This window comes from Pempheris klunzingeri, chromosome 7 (assembly GCF_042242105.1).
Source record: "Pempheris klunzingeri isolate RE-2024b chromosome 7, fPemKlu1.hap1, whole genome shotgun sequence".
Lineage (NCBI taxonomy): Eukaryota > Metazoa > Chordata > Actinopteri > Acropomatiformes > Pempheridae > Pempheris > Pempheris klunzingeri.
Window position 1 is genome coordinate 17,484,204 of NC_092018.1, and position 19,654 is coordinate 17,503,857.

The 19,654-nt window shown below is 39.8% G+C and overlaps 1 protein-coding gene across 6 annotated transcripts in view; it reads left to right on the forward strand.

Annotated features, from left to right (window-relative positions):
• The first annotated feature begins 8,738 nt into the window (after nt 1–8,738).
• mef2cb (myocyte enhancer factor 2cb) overlaps nt 8,739–19,654 on the forward strand; it is a 70,190-nt gene continuing 59,274 nt past the window's right edge. For 4 of the 6 annotated variants that reach the window (XM_070833119.1, XM_070833120.1, XM_070833121.1 and 1 more), the window contains exons 1-2: nt 8,740–8,955; nt 17,036–17,161. The gene's annotated coding sequence lies outside the window, so the exon portion shown is untranslated. Of the gene's footprint in view, nt 8,956–17,035; nt 17,162–19,654 lie in introns of all 6 variants that reach the window. The other 2 variants (XM_070833117.1, XM_070833118.1) reach the window with 1 other exon arrangement.

Consider the following 19,654-nt stretch of genomic DNA (forward strand, 5'->3'; position numbering starts at 1 on the left):
AATGTACAAGAAAACCGTTTGGCTCCCAGGCCGTCCATCCCCAAGAGCTGACTGCAGCGCACTTGACGGATTTTGGAGGTAACTCCAGTGTCCCTGAGCTTCGCTAAGCTTGCTTATTAGGCGAAAAAAGGCATCACTTAGTTTTTGTTTGTCTCAGAGTATTTTCAGGCTACTACACTTTTTATGTGCTTCCTTGTATATATTGACAGGTATAATTTAATTTCAGACCTTGTCTGTGTGTCATAGTAGGGGATAGCCATTGGGGATACCTACTGATAACTACTGGGAATGAAAACAAAACTGCTATCTTCTTTTTGTTGCACAATAGTTGGGAAATCATACCAATTGACAGGCAGAATTGCATATTGAAAACTATACATTTCTACTTTCACTTACATATCTGAGTTAATTTATGTAATGTACCTAACCTTCTGCTCAACCATATGGTAGAGCACATTTTGACTCACTTATTGAAAACATGTTTTACTTACGACATCTCAACCGTTTGGTAGAGGCCAATATTTCAAAAAATGTGGGGTCTGTTCTTAAAAAATCATTGATTTTTGTGATTAGTGCCCCAAGGAAATAAAATATACAAAGAATACATTTTTTCATTGTTTTTTTCTTGGTGAGGAGGTTAAAGGGTTAAGTGTGAAACCAAAAGTCAACACTGACATATTTTAAAATATGCACATGAGTTAACTTACATAATGACTTCACATCATGTATGTCACCATATTTTAATCCTGATATAAAAGCCTTTGATCAACTTCTTCAACTGCTTGGAGAAAGGGAAACAGATTTGTTATTGAGCTTTCTCATTCAGTTGGAATACTGCTTAGCAGAATTTACACACACTTCAATCTTGGACACTTCTTAAAAACCATCGCCTTACCTCCTCCACTCATATTTTATCAAAGGTTCTACAGCTGATATAATGCGTATTCCAGAGAACATGCTGATGTCTTCATAGCCTAAAAAAAAAATCTAAGACTGTGAAACTGTACAGAAAAAGATAAAATATTCATATTTTTACTGGTTTTATGGAGGCTTGTCACTTCTCTTATTGTGTGTTACACAAGCATCATGATGCAACATACAGATATGTATATTACATTACAGATTGTGTTTCATAGGAAGTGATGCATTTTTTTATTCCATTTGAATGAAATCTTTTGTATATTTCTCCATTTACATTTCTAGAGCAGATGAATGGTCTGTGAATGTGCCAGCCTTGGCTCACCCAGAGCTGATGGATTGGATCAGGTATTTGAGACAAACCCAAGGACACATGTTCCATTTTAACAGACCTTTTAGATCTCTTCTAATGAGTCTGAAACCACAAGCCAGTGTTGTTTTATTTGCCAGCAGAATTGAAGCATCACATTTGTTAATAACAAAGCTGTGAAAACTAATTAGTCTGTGTGCATGTACGTGTGTGTATTTGACCAATCTTAACTGTGGGAGTGACTGACGCGGATCTCTTATTTCTGTCCCTGCTGAAGCTTATACTGAAGTCATATACATCGTCATTGCCAGACAATCATACTGATTACATTTTCATTCCGCCAAATTATGCCCCTGAAAGGTTAACTTATGTAACGTATATGTACATTAAAATACCACTGAAAGTGAGAGAAAGAGATAATATTTCTATAAAGTATCTAGTCATGCAATGTCTTTTTCAGTTAATTTCAGTTCCAGAAATAAAAGAAAAAGTAAGAAAGCAGGGGGTGGCCTTCACCATTCAGTGTCCTTTTAGTTGCTTTTTTCAGTTAGGAGAGTGGTGGGCAGCTGGACACTTTAACCTAAAACACTGTAATGGGTGACAACAGGGTTATACTGGCACTCCACATCCATCTACTCAGAACAGCACTACCAGAAACGAATCTCAGCCAAGAGCTGCCCTTTCAAAATGCTTTTACCCCTTAGTGGCTCCACACAAAGGTAGTAAGTTCTGAAGTTGTGAAATAACAAAAAAATCAATACTGGGTAGAATCAAAAGTACTGCAAGCACAAGCTATCACTCTGCAGTATTTAGGACAGTATAACTAATAGACCTGTGTAATGCGTAACCACCATTAAACCTGGTAAGTAAAAAGCATTTCCTGTTCTGTCACATTTTGCAATATTTAATCATGATTGATCTTTATTTGCTCCTCCAGAATAGATATATATATATATATATATATTTTGGAGAATAGATATCTATCTATATCTATCTATCTATTCTGGAGGACCAAATAAAGCATCAACCATATATATATATATATATATATATATATATATATATATATATATATATATATAAATGCATAAAGCAATATGTGGTTTTGAAAAGACAGAAACCAACCACCAGTACTTCCAATAATGATAGCAAGAATCCAGCCGGATGTGACCATAATCCACCAGCAGTGCCAGGGCATATGGAAGATTCAGAGACATGCCTCTCCATCATGGTGGATCCATCTGTCAGTCTTTGGCGGTGCTTTGCTGCTTTCTCTGGCACATTTGACAGCCCCACGCCTCAGCTAGATTAGAAAATTATACAAATGTAAGGGTGGAAAGGTGTAATTGAAGATGGCAAAAGGGCTGATTGGGAGACATTTAAATGATTATTCTCTAGTGCTCAACATGGAGGGCGTGTGGCATAGGCCGCAGAGAGACACACTTTGAAATTATTACTGCTCCTGACAGGTGGATGACAAGTCTCGTTCTCTCTTCTTTCTGTTAACCTCTGCACACAGTGTCAGTGTATGTATGTATAGTGTGTGTGTGCTATACGTCTATGTGTGTTTCTTTGCCTACGTGCGTTTATCAGGATGTGTGACTGTGTGTGTGATATGTCTGGTAGGCATGCATAGAAGCCCTGCAGAGTTCCTTACTCAGAGCCAAAACAAAGCAGAGAGGATTTACATCAGACAGATTACAGTACTGCACCCATGACAACATCTAATGGAAAAAACAAGACACCTTTTAATGAAGACGCTAATTTAAGAAATATCACACTGTGCTCTGAAATATAAATCAGAAATACAAATATAAATCACACGAAGATACAACAGTGGAGGGAAGCCATGGCGTGACACAGGGATGTCCCACCTTATTTAGTTGTTTTATACTAAAATGTATCTAATGATACTTGTCAAATAAAGTATTTTCATATCAAATTAATACTCATTTTAAAAACAGATTTCTTGAACGATTCAAAATTCAATAATTGTGTTCTTATAATGCATATGTCTGTGTGTGTGTGTGTGTGTGTGTGTGTGTGTGTGTGGTTACATTTCTCTCTTTTAATGACAGAAATGCAGAATTTCCACTTTTCGGCAGACGCACACAGATAAAATCAAGATGGCTCACCACAACAATAAACTTTATCTTTTACAACTATTACCCCATTCTACCGTGTGTGGGTAAATACCCTACATAAAGAATAATAATGTAATACATACAGTATATTCTGTCATTCAATTCATTTTTATTCTTGTCATTTGTTTAGGTGGGTCTCTCTTTCAACAATAACTTTCCTGAAATTCCTGACGTTTTTTTTTTTTTTTTTAAACAAGTTACGACTTCCACTCCATTGCATGCGTGGCAGTCAGAATATGCCACAATGAAACAACTGACATATCATTTTTTCCCCTGACATAGTCAGAAGTTTTCTATCTATGTGGTCTGAGTCAGAGTTGTGTTCTGTCATGTTAAATGCAGTTGACAGAAGAGCCAGGCTACACCCTAAACCTCTGGCCTGAGACTTTGTTTTCCCTGGGCACCAAAGCACTGTACTCCCTCAGGCTCTGGTCTGCTGTGAGCTGCAGGCTCTTTCACTATACTCTCTCATGTCATACATTTGACATAAGCGAATGTTACACTCGTTTGTCATCATAAGGGCGTAGCAAAGTATGGATATACCTCAGCTGTCATGCAGTTTTACCCAGACATCACATCACTTACTACATTTCTGTACATCCATTAATACATTCTTGCACTTTAGGTAATTGGGGATACTGCAAGGTGTGCATATTATATCTCATTATGACTTATTATGACTATGACAACATTTTAACTTCTACACAAAAAACAAATGCTGTTAAATGAACATGTCTTACAGAAGACCAGACATAAAGCAAAACCACGAAGACCTCTCAAATTAGAACTGTGAGATTTTCTAATGAAAGCATCAGTATATCCAACTAAATAAACATTAATGGTTGATGATGACAAATCTGATGCTGGAGGTTTACTAACCGAACCCACACTTAAGAGAAATCAAAGATAAGTTATCGGAGTGATGTGTAATAAGGACAAATGAAAGGAGCATGATTTCCTCTTAAAGGATGCCAATAACCCACGAATGGCACGATACACAAACAGTTATTAGTTATTAACAGTCCATTAAGTAAATACTGATAATATATATATTTTTTAAATGCTGCACTGTTTGCAGACTGCAGATTCCAGTGACCTACAGTGAGTGCTTACACAACAATGAATGATTTAGTATACAAAGATGCTCTACATAGTTAACTACACTGACAAGACATATCTGGTTATAGTAGAGTATGTAATGCTCTGATTCAACAAGCTAAGGATCAACTCCTTATGCGCTGAGGCTAATTATAGCCTTACTTTGAAAAATACACTAATAGGCAATTTCTCGCTTGGCATGCTTTCAAAGGAAGTTGGGATCATATACTGAGTTAATATGGCGTTATTGAATGTGGTACAGTACATAGCTAAGTTAGGTTCAAATGGCATCACAAGTTCATCACTGCCTCACTTCCTATTGGCTTTTCAGTCAAAACATCTGCCATGAAGGTTTACTTAGGGGTGAAAACACTCAAAGAGCAATATGAGGAGAGACTTAAAGCATTTAGATTTAATTGAATGATGTGGTTGCGCTGTCTCCAATGTCAGTGATTGGACTGAAAGTATGAATATTAATTAAATACACATTTTTTGACATTATGAGTTTGGACCAAAGGACTTATGAAAGCTTATTGGATGAGGCTAATCAAGAAGGCATCCTATTTTTGCCCTTTCTTACTCTTTTACTAATATCTTTGACGTTTCCCCTAAATTGCAGATATGGGACTGACGTTTGAATTGGACCGCCCGTTGCTTTAAAGATGGCGCCTTAGGCCATATTTGGAATGACAGTATGGGAGGAAAGGAGGAGAAAAGAGGAGAGCTTCTGCTGCCATCACAATCCTCTTATGAATTAATAAAGCACCATATCATATGTGGTTCATTATTTTTTGTTATGTTTCTGTCTGTTTCTGTTCCCTGTATATTACCTGTGCAGTATTTATTTCGCAGTCGTAAAATTAGAAAATACGTTCAGTGTGTATAGCTGGTAGTAGTCGCTGCACTCACGTTTATTTCCTGTACAACTGTCCTTTAGGAAAAATGTCAGAGTGGACTTACAGAAGGAACAGTGTGGGATAAAGAGTTAGCCATGGCACCAGTCATAATCCACCCTTCAAAAGAGCCAGATGGGGAGGGTAAGGTTTCAGTCAAAATATTGTTTTTGGATTGAGGTGTGTGCTCGCTCTCTCACTCTCATGCTCTCTCAATCTCTCTATGTCCTTGTCTCTCTCGATCTTTCTCTCTTGTACTCTCCAGATCTCTTTCAAACCCTCCTCCTGCTGTTTTTTATCAGATCCTGTCACAGGGGGCCTCTTATAAAACCAACAGAGCTCATCAGGATCGAGCTCCAGAGGACCGGTTCGGCCAACCCTCGTTAATCTACTGCGGCCCAGGTTGGCTTAAGGCCTCGGCTGGTATTTATCAAGCATATCAGATTCTGAGTGCTGATTTAAAGTCAGCGCTTCAAATCCTTTTCATTGAGAGTGATTTGTGATGAAAATGATGGTTAAAGGGACCTGAGCAGTGGTCCTAAATCAGCAGTCTTACCCTAAGACACTTGATAAACATACAGCCCCTGGGTTTGTGTCTGGGCTGGTGGGGCTGTGGGGCAGAAAGGTATGTGCTTAGTGGTGATTGTGCGCCGTGGCCTCCCCTCATTCTCCGAGGCCGAACACACACAGAGCGACCTTGTGTGGAGCAGAGGGCTGGGCAGACACGCTGAAGTCAGCTTACGCCATGCAGTGCACTGTTGGCAAAAGAAGAAATGATCCTACTGGATTACACACACACACAGACGCACACATACATGTATAGACACAAATATTCAACAAAAAACATTACTTACACCGCTGTGTTCTGCGTTATTATCATTTTAAAAGAAATTTAGAGAACAAACATGCACATGCATGTATTCTAACAAGTGATTCTCATAATCATCAGCTCCAAGCCAGACTGTAGGGTTGCCCCAGACTACTGTGGTGTTGTTTTAAAAGCGCTCATAAATCCACCCAGAGTTACATAAAGCTGTCAGTGGGTTCATTACAATAATTACTTTAATTTTCTGTTGATGATTTAATGATAAAGCAACAGAAATATAGAGAGAAAATAAAACAGAGTGAAAGGAGTTTTCAGAGACGCCATGCCACGTTTCCTGTTGAGCGCCTGTCACCTCTCTGCTGACAGAACACTTTGTGTTTCACCGCTGGCATAGCCCACAGTGCTGTGAGCCACTGCACGGACACACAGCTTCACCCTCAGTGACACACACAAGCACACGCGTGTGCACTAATGAGTGAATTTCATACTTACAATACACATGCATGAACATGAGTGGGCTATGCCTACACAAAATCCCTACACCCGAACCAAACGGAGAGTATGTGAACTGGCTGGTCCTTGTTTGATTAGGACAGGATATACTCTTAAAGTTTCCTGACGCTACTGCAGCCTTACTGGTTCTTGTGGTCTACAGTGTGCCACAGAGTGCCATTCTGCTCTCTGTTTTTTCCGCTTCTTGACCCTGCCACACTCATAAAAAGACAGCCGTCCTTTAGTCCTCTGTCCTTCGACTTAATCCCTACACAGCCCCATTAAAAAGGAGGCCGAGCTAAAATGCCCTTTCACCAGGCCCCTACTGGCAATGCAGTCTATTTAGAGGAAGTCTTTAGCCAAAATACACAAGCCAGTGAATGAATGCAGCACAATGCGGATGTGTGTGTACATGCAAATAGATGTGTGTTGTTCTGGTGCTGTAGCATCAAAGGCAATAGGTTGGCTTTGTGGATATGCCACACATCACCATTTTAAAGTTACTTTGATCAAGACACTGAACCCCTCCCTCTTCTAGGGATGTCATAATCAAATGAACTCCTACCAACATCCATCACCCGCTCCTCACCTCCACACAGACAGATCACTGAATTCCTGTCCGTGAGTATATCATAAATACAAGACTGGGCAGACACTGATCTCTCAATGTATAGGGGTACAGGTAGTCACGGTGACAGAAATGTCCAAAAATAAACAGATTAGTTAATTATCCTTGCCCAGAAACATGTAAACAATACAACTGGATCAATGCAAAATACGTTTCACTGTCAGAAGAGTGTGAATACCTATCATCAAGGGAGCACCACTGTTTTATCCCTGCTCGTAGTGGATTTCTTATTCTGGGAAAATACTAATCTATATTCTACTCATCTTTCCTCTATATTATCAATCTCCACATGAGCAAATTGGTTGATTTAAGAGGGATATATGAAACACTAATTTGGGTGTATCATTCAGTGTCATTATCTACATTAGATTTTGGCATCAGGTAAAAGACCCTGACTGGAAAATACTTCATGAAAATACAATTACAACCTGTGCCACCCCCACAAAACTCTAATGCTCTAATGCTAATGTGAAAACAGTCACAGAGGATATGACGATTTAAGCCTGTTGATGCTTACATACTGAATGTATCATTTAGAAGGAGAAATGGCTTACAGCTCAGGGGAAAAGTTTTCTCTTGGATGGAGATGTATGATTTTTATCAGGTATTATGAAAAAAATGACGTTTCCTAACCATTGTGGTTCTTTAAAAAAAAAAAACAAGACGATAAGCCGATTTTAGTCATAGATATACCTAGTTAAATGAGTTTATAATTACCAAATTATGGGTGTATACCACTGCACCTGGTATTTTGACATTTGACAAGATGCTATCAATGCCTAATGACTAATCTCTTCCATTGGATAATTTATTTATGATTCACAAAGATTACACTGATGCCGGTTATATGAAGGGTAAACAGTATTTGTTGCAGCAAAGTTTATTTAATATGCTTTTAAATGAGCTCTTAATCTGAAATCACTCTTAATACTTAAGTCTTTGGGATCTGGCCCATTTAATATAGTATGATTATTCTTTTCGCCAAATGTTTACAGAAAGGTTAAGGAAACACAGTTAATGTTTGTGCAAAGTACGGATGTTTAGCTCCACCTGTAACAGCTCTGTTTCAAGAGATCATGACTAATGAGAAGAATGTCGTCTGCATGACTTTAAAAAGTTGTGGATGTGTGAAGGTGGAAATGAGGGAGGGGTGTCTTTTTTTGCCACTGTAAAGCACTGGCATATATGCCAGTGCTGACAAAGGTCTGAGTTGTGTGTGTGTGTGTGTGTGTGTGTGTGTGTGTGTGTGTGTGTGTGTGTGTGCTTGGGGGGGTGTCACTGATCCCTCACAGGCTAAATTTACCGTGAGTGATGTGAACAGGTGGATTCAGTTGGGACAGGGGGTAGGGGTGGTGGCGGCGGCGGGGGGGCTGGAAAGAACCAGACCTGGTATCAGTTCAGACAGAGATCGTGGGCAAACACACAACCCAAATTGGGGTTTTCTATTCAAAGCCAGCTGGTCTGGCTTTATCACATGCAGGACATTTATTTCAGGCAATTTGTCTATATTTTTTGATTTACTTTTTAATCAACTATCTTCCTTATTTTTCTTTCTTTTTTAAAAAATTTTTGAACTGTTTGATTGAGCCGGGCCTTAGCTGGTGCTGCAGGGTGTGACTTCCTGGGGAAGCAGAGAAACGGCACGGGTGAGTTTTCACAGTGTACCTATTCCTTTCCTTTTTTTCCCCTCTCCTCTAGATCTCATTCTGTCAGTGGAAAACCTGTCCCTGTCAGGGTTTCAAACCATACTCTGCACAGTAGGTCATGACATGTTTAACAGATTAAGCCATAATTTGGATATTTGATCTGCTCACTTTGAATTGTTCAAAACTTTATTATGAGGAGCTGTTGCCTAATTGTTTCATTATAGCCTTGCTAGATTTGGTGAATGATGTCTTTATCATGTAGCCCAATACAGAAAAGATTATGTCAGTCTGAATGAGGCCAAAAGATTCACTTAATAGGTTTTTTTTTTTAAGTTTTTCCTGCTCTTGACAAAGTAGAAAGACACCAGAGACGCTGTAATACTGCTGAAGGAGGAGTCAGGTCCCAGCTGTTGCCAATCACCTCTGTGGAGCACTTGCAGAATAGCTGACTGAGGCTGTGTGTTGAAGTTTTAAAACTCTACATTTTCATTTCTCTGAGGCAAGACAAATGGTTTAATTCACTAAATTGGAACTTTATATTGCGTTGTTTCTCTGTCTCTAATTCTTCACAGTCAGTTTAGATAACGGGTACTTTTAAGGGTAATTGCTTAGAACATCTCGTTGCACAATCTGGAATTATCAGTGAGAGAAAAGAGCATGGCCTTAACATGCTGTTTGCTTTGGAAATGACTCACTCCCTCGAGGTAGCTACCTAAGTGGCAAATACACACTTCAGTAGCAATATGTGTCACACAGTTCTGTGTTTAAGCTAGACAAACTGGGCAAACTTTTGAAACTAAGGAGAAACTTTTGTCATATTAAATGAACAGAGACGGGTTTATTCCCAACTAAATGGGTTCACAGGACACATAAGAATAGGTCTCTACTGTAGGGCACTTGTCCCAAAACAACCAAATGGAATTTCATACTAAAGCAACGGCTTTGTTTGATTTCAATGAGTGGTGAATGACCGATGGATATTTTCCTTCAACATTTCATTTTACTGTAGCTTTTGGATAAAACAAGAGAGGAAATATTATTCCTAAATTTGATATCCCTGTATTTAGAGCAAAATTTATTTCAGATTTTTTTTAATTTTTGTATAATTTTCTACTACTACAAGTAATATTGAAAATTAAAGCTGTTTAATTCCACCCTTAAACAAAACTCTAACAAACTAAAATGCTTTAATGATATAAGTAGACAGGTACACATGTACTCATATCTCCCATATACCTGGGGGGAGTTACTGTCCTCTTGGTATTAACCCAAAAGGAAGGACCTGAGAAACTTTGACCCAGTTTACAGGAACCGCTCGGTCCTCGCATATTAGCTTTTCTGCCCCTGAATTCCACAGCTTTGATGGTCAGCGGAGTTGAGGAAACGTGTTGTTTTCTTTCTCTGTAGGGTGGCGAGCGCTCTTACGCAGTTGCCTCTCTGCCTTTGAAACTCTCCTCATCCTGTCATTTCACCTTCACACTCTGCTATTAGTATCATTGTTGCTGTTTTACTGCTTTATGCAGTATGAATGGTGGTGGAACATTACGTATCTTTACTGGCAATGTCTGAAATGTGAATATAGATGAAATTAGATCGAATTTTACCCAAGTTAGTTGGGTAGTTAGACGGCCACACATGTAGTGTCAGCTGAAACTTGCTGAAGTACACAAAAGCCAAAGAGATTTGTTGTTGCTGCTTGTTTCATTGTTAGTGGAATATAATTCAGTGTAGATATGCTTCTTTCTTTTTTTAAAATTTCCACTGGTATTTTTCTGTTAATTAATAGGCATGGAAATAATTTGCTGTTTACTTATTCTGTAACAACCACTGACAGAAAGCATAGCAGTAGTTTGGGTAGTAGTTAGTTTCCATGGTTATTTGGGGGGCACCACTGGTCCATATGCTCTTGAGTTACCTTAGATATGCTCCTGTCGAAAGTGCATATCATTTTTAAAACAAATTATCACTGAACCAAGAACCATTACACATATGGAAGCAGTTTCAACTGCGATAGCATGGAAGTAGAAGCATCTTTGCTCCACGGTAATGGCTTCCAGTAATGGCATAGTAATTTTGCTCTTATTTTGCCTTCTATTGTCTTTATTATTTAATTTTGGAAGATTTCCAGCAGCGGTCCGGCCTCCTATATGAAAACCGTCTTTCTATCCACCCCCCTGAGCACAGTCGAGGCCAAAAAACAGTATGACGCTCTGCCGCCACTATACAACGCCTGTGCGCCGGGGCCGCCTAAATCTACAAAACACGAGTGCTGGCGCGAGGCAGCTCCTTTGATCTGCAGCTAATCTCAGTTGCCTGCCTCCCCTCTGATCATGTCTGAATAAGAATGAGTTGGGGTGATCCTGGAGGCACAAAGAGCTCTAGACGCTGCCGCTCGTCTGCCGAGCTCCAACGTGTAACATGGGCCTGCGCCGATGGTCGCTGGGCCTCGCTATCACACATCAGAGCTGGAGATCCCTCATTTAGACACACATTATATTCCGCTCCACTTGCTTTTCTTCACAGTGAGATGCTATCAGCTGCTTGTTGAGAGTGTGGGAGAAGTTGCATAGCCATGCTGAGTGATCTTTAATTGTCAAGGGAACTGGCTGAGGTCAACAGCTTCAGGAGGGACTTCTGCTGTGTAATGGTTACTATGGGAATTGGAAACTGTGACATGTAGGCTTTCGTGCTATAGCTGAACGTATTACAACATACGGATTGGGTCCTGTCAGGCAAACACCTTATCAGTAAAACAGTGATCAAAAGTGATAAAAGAATAAAATAACGAATGATAAAATGACAAAACTGTGATCTTGTGTTGTGTCGCAGCTTCTCAACCGACACAGCTCACACTACAAGCTTGGACTAAAAGAATATTTTATAAAGACATTAGAGTTTGTGAAACAGCTTTGGTCTGATATAGTCTGACATGCTTTTTTCTCCATACCTTAATATGGAGCCTCCTGAAGTAGGCTCGGAGTTAAAGTGTTAACATGATCTATTTAGTTGATTATTCTTTTCAACAGCAGCAGAATAATGAAAAACAACAACGTATTTTCAAAAAGCTACATGTCTAGCACTGTTTACTTCTGCTACAGAAACTGAATTATCAAATACAATGACATGTACTTTCTCAGCAAGACATATTAGTGTCAGAAGGACAACATTGCTTGTGAGTTTTTCCACTTTATACAGTGTATTTATATGATTGGACTACGCCACTATGGTTAACATGAGGTTAGATTAAGGTTAGGGAAAGATGGTGGTTTAAATTTAAAAAGAGCTATTGCTTACGTTTAGGGAACTACTGTGGGCATGGTTAAAAGAGACGAATGTTGACAGATGTAGAAAATGGGAAACAAACAGTTGTCTTCCATGTCAAAGTCACATGCTACACAATGTCATGCTTAATTTGCATGGCCACAAGAGGGCCTTGTCAGGTAAACGGAAACATAGAGTCAATTTAGGCATTTAAACAAATAACCCATTCTGTCAACGTTCTGGTGAGGATTACATCTAAATATGTAACTGTGAACCAACATTAAACTGGATAATTTGGTTAATTTATGTTAACACTGTAACTGCAGTTATCAATTGATCATTTTAACTCTCACATGTTGATCATGGAACCTGCTCAGATTTGGGATTGAGTCTATTATCTACATATTTCACGATCTATTTCAGACACAGCTTTTGCACCTCCTTAGGAAACACCGGTGGACACCCTTTGAAGAGACAAAAAAAATGTAACATTGGCATCTCCCCTTTATGGGTACAATTAGAGCAAGGGCAGCGAGAACAATGAAATAACTGTGCCTGTGTTGGAGTGGTTCATAGGGAATTATTTTCCAACCATTCAAAAGGAGGAAAAATCATTAGCAGAGAGTGAGTTTCTTTTTTTTCCCCTCACATGAAGCAATCTAGTCGAGACAAAGGGAACTTTGAGCCCCTGATATACAAGAGAAAGTCTGGCAATTACACTTGCTGCAGCATGGAGAAGACACAGGAAGAGCAGGAGGAGAGAGAGAGAAGTGCCAGTGTCAGGGATTAGAGTAAAAAAAAAAAAAGAAGTAAATTGAAATAGAAATAATTAAAATGTTTGTATGTGGGATAATGGTTACTGATATTTCATTCTGTTCAAATAAAAGGACTTTACTTAGAAACTTAGATGTTTCCTCTGAGTGAAAATATTATCATGTTATCCTCCAAATTAAAATACTGTAGGATTAAAAACTACTGGCTTAAGTAACCCTAACCCCAAGCCTAACCCTGACAGTAACCCCTAAAAAAATACTTTGTTTAAGCGATACCTCCTGTTAGCCAACGCGATCAACCCAGTTTACTCTGTGCCGAGAAGGATGCAGAGCTCCTCCGCAGGCAGCATATTTTATTACACAGCAGTGTCTGAGAGCACGTCTATATGTAGCAGGTGGTGCACTGATGGCACCTGTCACATCACTTTATGAAATGCATCTTGACAGTCAAAAGTTTCATATATCTAGCACAAAGATTGGTGTGAAGTCGCTGTAAGTGTGCCTGTGTGTGTGCCTGTGTGTGTGTGTGTGTGTGTGTGTGTGCGTGTATCTGTGTGTCCATATCGACATGTAAACATAAATGATGGTGTAAAAAAGTGAAGAAGCAACAGGTCTGATCAACAGCTCGCCCAGAGGCTCTGTGTCTCAGCGAGTCAGCACAGTCACAGGACGATGGGGCTTTTTCTATGATGTAACTGGAGCATCAGGCAGAACAAAGGGAGAGCTTGTTGTTCAGCTTGTGCCTCATCCATAATGCATAAAAGGTGTACAGACAGAAAACTGTTGGTTAAACACGACACATGCAAATCGCCAGTGCCGTCTCTCCTTTGACACCGCTAGGTAAGAGGTCGCTATGTGGCCATTACGGCTTCAGAGGCCCTCTGACTTTGTTATTTTTACATTCAAGTCTTTTTTGTATGCTTTGTCCCAAAAGGGTGCTGTTCTGAAACTGAACTGGAAGGATAAGGACGTGTATGAAATGGTACAGTGAATTTCATGCAAGCCAGACACAGTTAATGGCCAAACCACACAGAAAAACTGTGTTATTGAAAATAAAGCTCTGTATGGCTTCACTGAAAACTGAGTCATACCATTACAGAACAGCAGCTAATGATAAGTAGACAGAAGTTTTTTTTTCTTTTTCTTTTTTCTTTCTACAGGAATTACAGCTGACCAAAGCTGTAAATTACTGAGGTGGCTTTGGGTTTATGAGATATGTGGGCTCATTTAATGTTCAAGACAAAAATCAGTTTATTGTAGAGTGATTTCTTTAGTTTAATTTTTTGAAGCGATACAGATGAAAAGAGAGGAAATGACCATATAACTAGCTGTCACTCAAGTACAAGACTTTTTTCCCACAGTAACATATTTACATGTTCATGTATGTACACAAAAATATGTTATATTTACATATAACTTATCTTTTACAAAGCCAATTACCACAAGGCACTAGTATATATTGTCTTGACTTTACCGTTTTCTTTCAGTAGTAGAATTATCAAGGTGATATTGTCTGCAATCTAAATTTAGGAATGGGAATGTCACCTGTATATTAGAAAAGCTCATTTAAGTCTACAAATAAATGCTTCCCCACGATCATGAATTTCTTTGTTTTAGATATTTTGTAATATAAGGACATATGATTTGAGTTAATTAAAAGTGATTTCCTCACCTTTACTCACGTAATTATACTGTTCAGTGGTACAATCGCTGCAACTATAATTACTGATGATATTGCCCTCTGAGTTTCATTATAATCCTTATTAATAAGGAACTCCAAATCATGAGCAACATAGCGCTTTGCGTGACTTACACAAAGACCAAGTGAAGGTCAGCAGGATAATGTCTTAGCACTGCTTCTCTCCTACAAAGTGCGGGATAAGTAGGTGTGTTTACCTGGGAACAGCACATCGATCCCCGATGTACAATATGGATGTGATCCTTTAACGCGAACAAAGAATCAGTGTAAAAATAAGTGTAATTGAATGTAAATGAATGTACGATGGTGTGTTCCATTTTTTTTTTTAAGAATGTGTAAAATATAGTAGAAACACAAACGCACAGAGAGTACAACATACATTATGCACTCAAATACACACTTACACTTGCAGATAACACATTAACATGATTCAACAGGCTGATGCTGGCCTTTAGAAGTATAGATATGGACCAGTTGGCTCCATATAATACACATTTTGAAATACATTGTTTCTTCATTTCATTTTTTTTCTCCAAACTTATGCAATTTTACCCAGTTTCTCCTACAACTAAATATCAAAGAAAGAAAGAAAGAAAAACTTTTGCATCCTTTCAACAACATTTTAGAGGAAAATCGTATACGTCTATGCGTAATATTCCAATTGAATATCAGTATGACATATTGAGACTTGATACAGTCTAATACCAATAAAAAATGTTATTGGAGCTACCCTTCAATCACAAACACACGCACACACAAATACTTACACACTCAGCCACACGCAGAGGTAAGATCTATAGATCCCCAGCTCATAAGTTCAATTGGCCTGCAGGTCTTTCTGTACCCCCTGTGAAGAGTTTGGTCGTCACATCATGTAACATCAATCCAATGTCAAAACAGCAAATGTCTCTCAAATTCATTAGGGAACGAATGCAAGGAGAATGACTGATAGCAGTAAATACCAAATAAAGCTGGAAGCATCCTTAGACATATCTGACATACAACAAATGTGTCTCATAGTGCTTCCGCAATAGCTGGCTAATTCTCAGGAGCAGTGAGGCAGAGTGCTTGACAACATCATCTACTGTGACAGGCAGATTGTGTTTTCACGTGAGCATGATCGACAACAGATTGCACTGAGCCCGGGCTGTTCCTGTTTGCCCTGGAAATGTGTTTGTGTTTATCTTTCGCTTGAGAAAGGCATTCCTTTCTTTTTTCCCTCCGTTACAAAAAAACACAAATTTTCAGGCGAGCTGTTCTGCATGTGTGTGTGTGTGTGTGTGTGTGTGTGTGTGACACATGCTGTGAAGTGACTGCCAGGAGAGGCTTAAGAAACAATCCAAGCAAGATCAATATCAGCAAACCGCACTTATGTGTTTGACTTAACATGCAGTCGCAGTTTACCCTCCTCTCTTTTTATGCACGGCTGATGCCAAACCTCACGAAATTGCATTTACCCAAAAGCCTAAAGTGTGTGTATACACACTGTGACATATTTGAAATTACATAATTGTTTTGGCAAACTGTTGACTTTTCTCCACCAGGCTTTGATGAGACTATAAACCCACACTCACACACGTGAAAACATAAGTTCAGGATTGCAGGTTCTAAGAGTAGGCGAGAGGGAGGGACAATGGCTAATGAGTTGGGCAGGGAAAGTTTCAGAAAGCAAGAAAACGAATAATCTAGTTGGGTTAATTAACTGCAAAATGCTTTGGCTCATCATAACTGATACGCCAGAACCTATAATATTTAACCTACAACATGCTCAGCGCGTTTGCACACACTTCAAAACCAAAACTTCAAAATTCAACACCTGTAAAAGGCATAATGTGACACACTGTGAGCAACCCAATGCAATGTAACAATAATCTGGCTATAACACTTTGAGCTGTTTCTACTTTGTTCAGATGTAGCTATAGACCCCCCCACCCTCCACCCGCTCAAGAGCAAAATATACAGTAGGTCTTCCCTACTTTGCATTAAATGTGTGAGCATAGAATGAGGCTGTTAGTATGCCTTTACTATAAGTTTATCCCTGTAGACAAGTCAGACAGTCATTTATGAATATGCATGAGGCAGTGTTTGCCTCGTTTAATGATTTTTCACCATTCAAATATATTCAATCCACCTCCCCCCATTTATTTCTCTGTATTTCATATGGCCATTAAACACACACACACATACACACACACACGCACACACGCGCACGCACACACACACACACACACATAGATGTTAACATGGATCCTGCTCACTATGTGCAAGGTGCATGCAAACAATTACTATTTCACTGGCAGGTTCACTCTCTCCTCCTCATGCTTCCCTATGTTACGTCTCCTCCCAGGTGCCAACCAAAGACAACCTCAAGCATTGTGAACACTGGAAGGACCGAAGAATCGCTGACAGACATCATAGAAAGCTACAAGACTTGAACGCACGCAAGACGGCAGACGAAGGAACGTTGAACGTGGTATGTACAATCATGCAGGCACCCATTGGTGTCCATATGTCAGTGACATATTTAAAACAATTGCCAGTGCTGCACACTTAGGGGTCTGAAAAAGGGGAAATTGCACCTATTAAAGCTGTCAAATCTGTATCTCTCCTACTCACTGACATGTGATGCCATTGATATTTGCCATGTTGCATTTATGAACCCACTATGTCTAACAGACTACACCTTATTGATTATTATGGAGGTCTGGGGGGCCAGAGGAAATGCTATTAAAGATTAAAGGGTCAGGTGATGTGAAGGTGGTATCCCGAGTCATCAGACACCAGCGGCTTCAGTTACAAGCTGTAATGTCCGCCCGTCAAGCAGATTAGCCAGCTTGATTTATTTATTAACTGATTTCATGTCCCGCCATTTCCAACCCCGACTGACTGACTGACTGGGTGGCTGGCTGCATACATGGCTTATGCTTCACAGGTGAACTTCAAAGGAAGGGAGAGATTAGGGTGCTGCTTGGTGTCCACTTACACTTCACGCGGTCTGACAGGCATGTACTGCAAAGCTAAGCTCATAAGGGAAATGCTTTGCTGTTTTTCTGCATTTAGACAAAAAAAAAGAAGTTTATTTTAGTGGGGTTAGACTAATATTTTCAGTAAAAAAAAAAAAAAAAAAAAGTGTATGATGCCCCACTGCCACGACAATGGCAGGTGAGGATATGTTTAGAACCCAACAAAAGTGGCAAACTGTTTTCACACTAACAAGGTGAAATGTTATTGGACAGACGCAGCGCTTTAATTCTTTCAGCATGGAAATGTTGAAGATTAGCAACTTAATGTAAAACTTTCAGCACTGTGCAGAGACTTCAAACACCCATGTTAATCTAAACCTAGGGTTAGATATTTTCTTTTTTCTGAGGGTGGATTGACGAAAAACTCAAGAGTGAGACCTGATGGTGTATTAGAGTATGACAGGCTTCATTTAAGACAACCGTTAAAAATCTTTAAACTGATAGAGCACCCATATAATGTGGGTATAATAGAAGCGCAGTATTACAAGGCCTATCTGGGATCCATCTCTGTACAGACAGCCATTGCGCTGCCTGTCTGCGTCTTATCTGAAGTGGCAAACTTGCTGTTCTAATTGTTATCTTCACACTAATAGAGTGGATGTTTTGAAATCATTTGGTTGGATGGATAAAGGCTTAGTAATTCCCCCATGCTTACTGTCTGTGTCAGGGCTTATCTGCAGGAGATAGCTTGGTCCTGGAGAATGATTGGCGGCGCGCAGGAGGTGGAAAGTTTGTGGTGACTCGGAAAGGAGGCGGCATTCATGTTACACAGACATGGAAGAAATCTGTTGAGAATTGAATGATGGTATTATTCGTGGGTTACTGCACAAGACGTATGAGTTGATCCTAGATTTTATTATGTAGCACTGCTAGAGGCGTCATATCATTCAATGCGATGTAGCAGTCACTCTTAAAATCTCATATTCCTTAAAATAAGAGAAGTTCATTTGTCTTCACAGCAAACTTATGAATGTCTTTTTTGTGTGTGTGTGTACAGTAGGAGATTTTCTTGAGTGAGAGTTTTCTGTCTGTTTGCAAGGTTTTCAGTTCCCTAAACGACATCCTGAAACAAACAGTTTGAGGTGATGTGTCCTTATCCTGTTAATGTTTGTTTTTTGAGGGTATAAGACTGATTCAAGTTGTAGCATACTTGCAATTGATGTGACATGCATGAAAACTGAGTCTGACACAACAAAAAAAATCAACTTTTGCGGCTCGGATTTAGCTGTCTAAAGCCGGCTGCTGATGCTTAACATGCCCTCCGTTGGTTCATTAGTTAAAGCACACACTCCCCATCATCTTCCTCTAGTGGTCCTCTCTGAGCATTTAATTGCGCGTCCACTCTATCGGGGCTGGCGCGATAATAGAGCATTAAGAGCCGTGCCTCTTTCATTAAAGTAGAGTTGGGAAATGTGAGCCCGCCCCCTTTCAGGAGTCAAAAAAAAAAAAGAAGAGGAAAAAAAAAAATCGATTATTTCTCCTCGCACTGGGAGAGGAGAGGGTTTGGGGAAAGACTCGGTCAGGATTGTGGGAAGGAACAGAAACAGCCTCTCAACATCACCATCGAGCTCCAGACGTCCAGCAGTATTACCAGCACCACCTCCACCATCGCCGTTACACCGCTCCACCACCGGGTCCCTCTCCGCTCACCGGCACCTCGCTGAGACACCAGGCGCAGCGTCTCCGCCGCCTCCAGAGCAGACACTGTCCGACCAGAGAGAGAGAGAGAGAGAGAGAGAGAGGGAGAGAGAGAGAGAGGGGGGGAGAGAGAGAGAGAGAGAGAGAGGGAGAGAGAGAGAGAGTAGTTTTCTCTGACATTATAGAGACTCCTACCACGTACTGTAGGTTACTTTTTTTTTTCCTCCCGGCGACGTTCTCCGCTAAGTTGCGCTCCTGGATTTTAAGCGCGTCTTGGCGAAGTCGGTCCCCATCAAGCAGCGGCT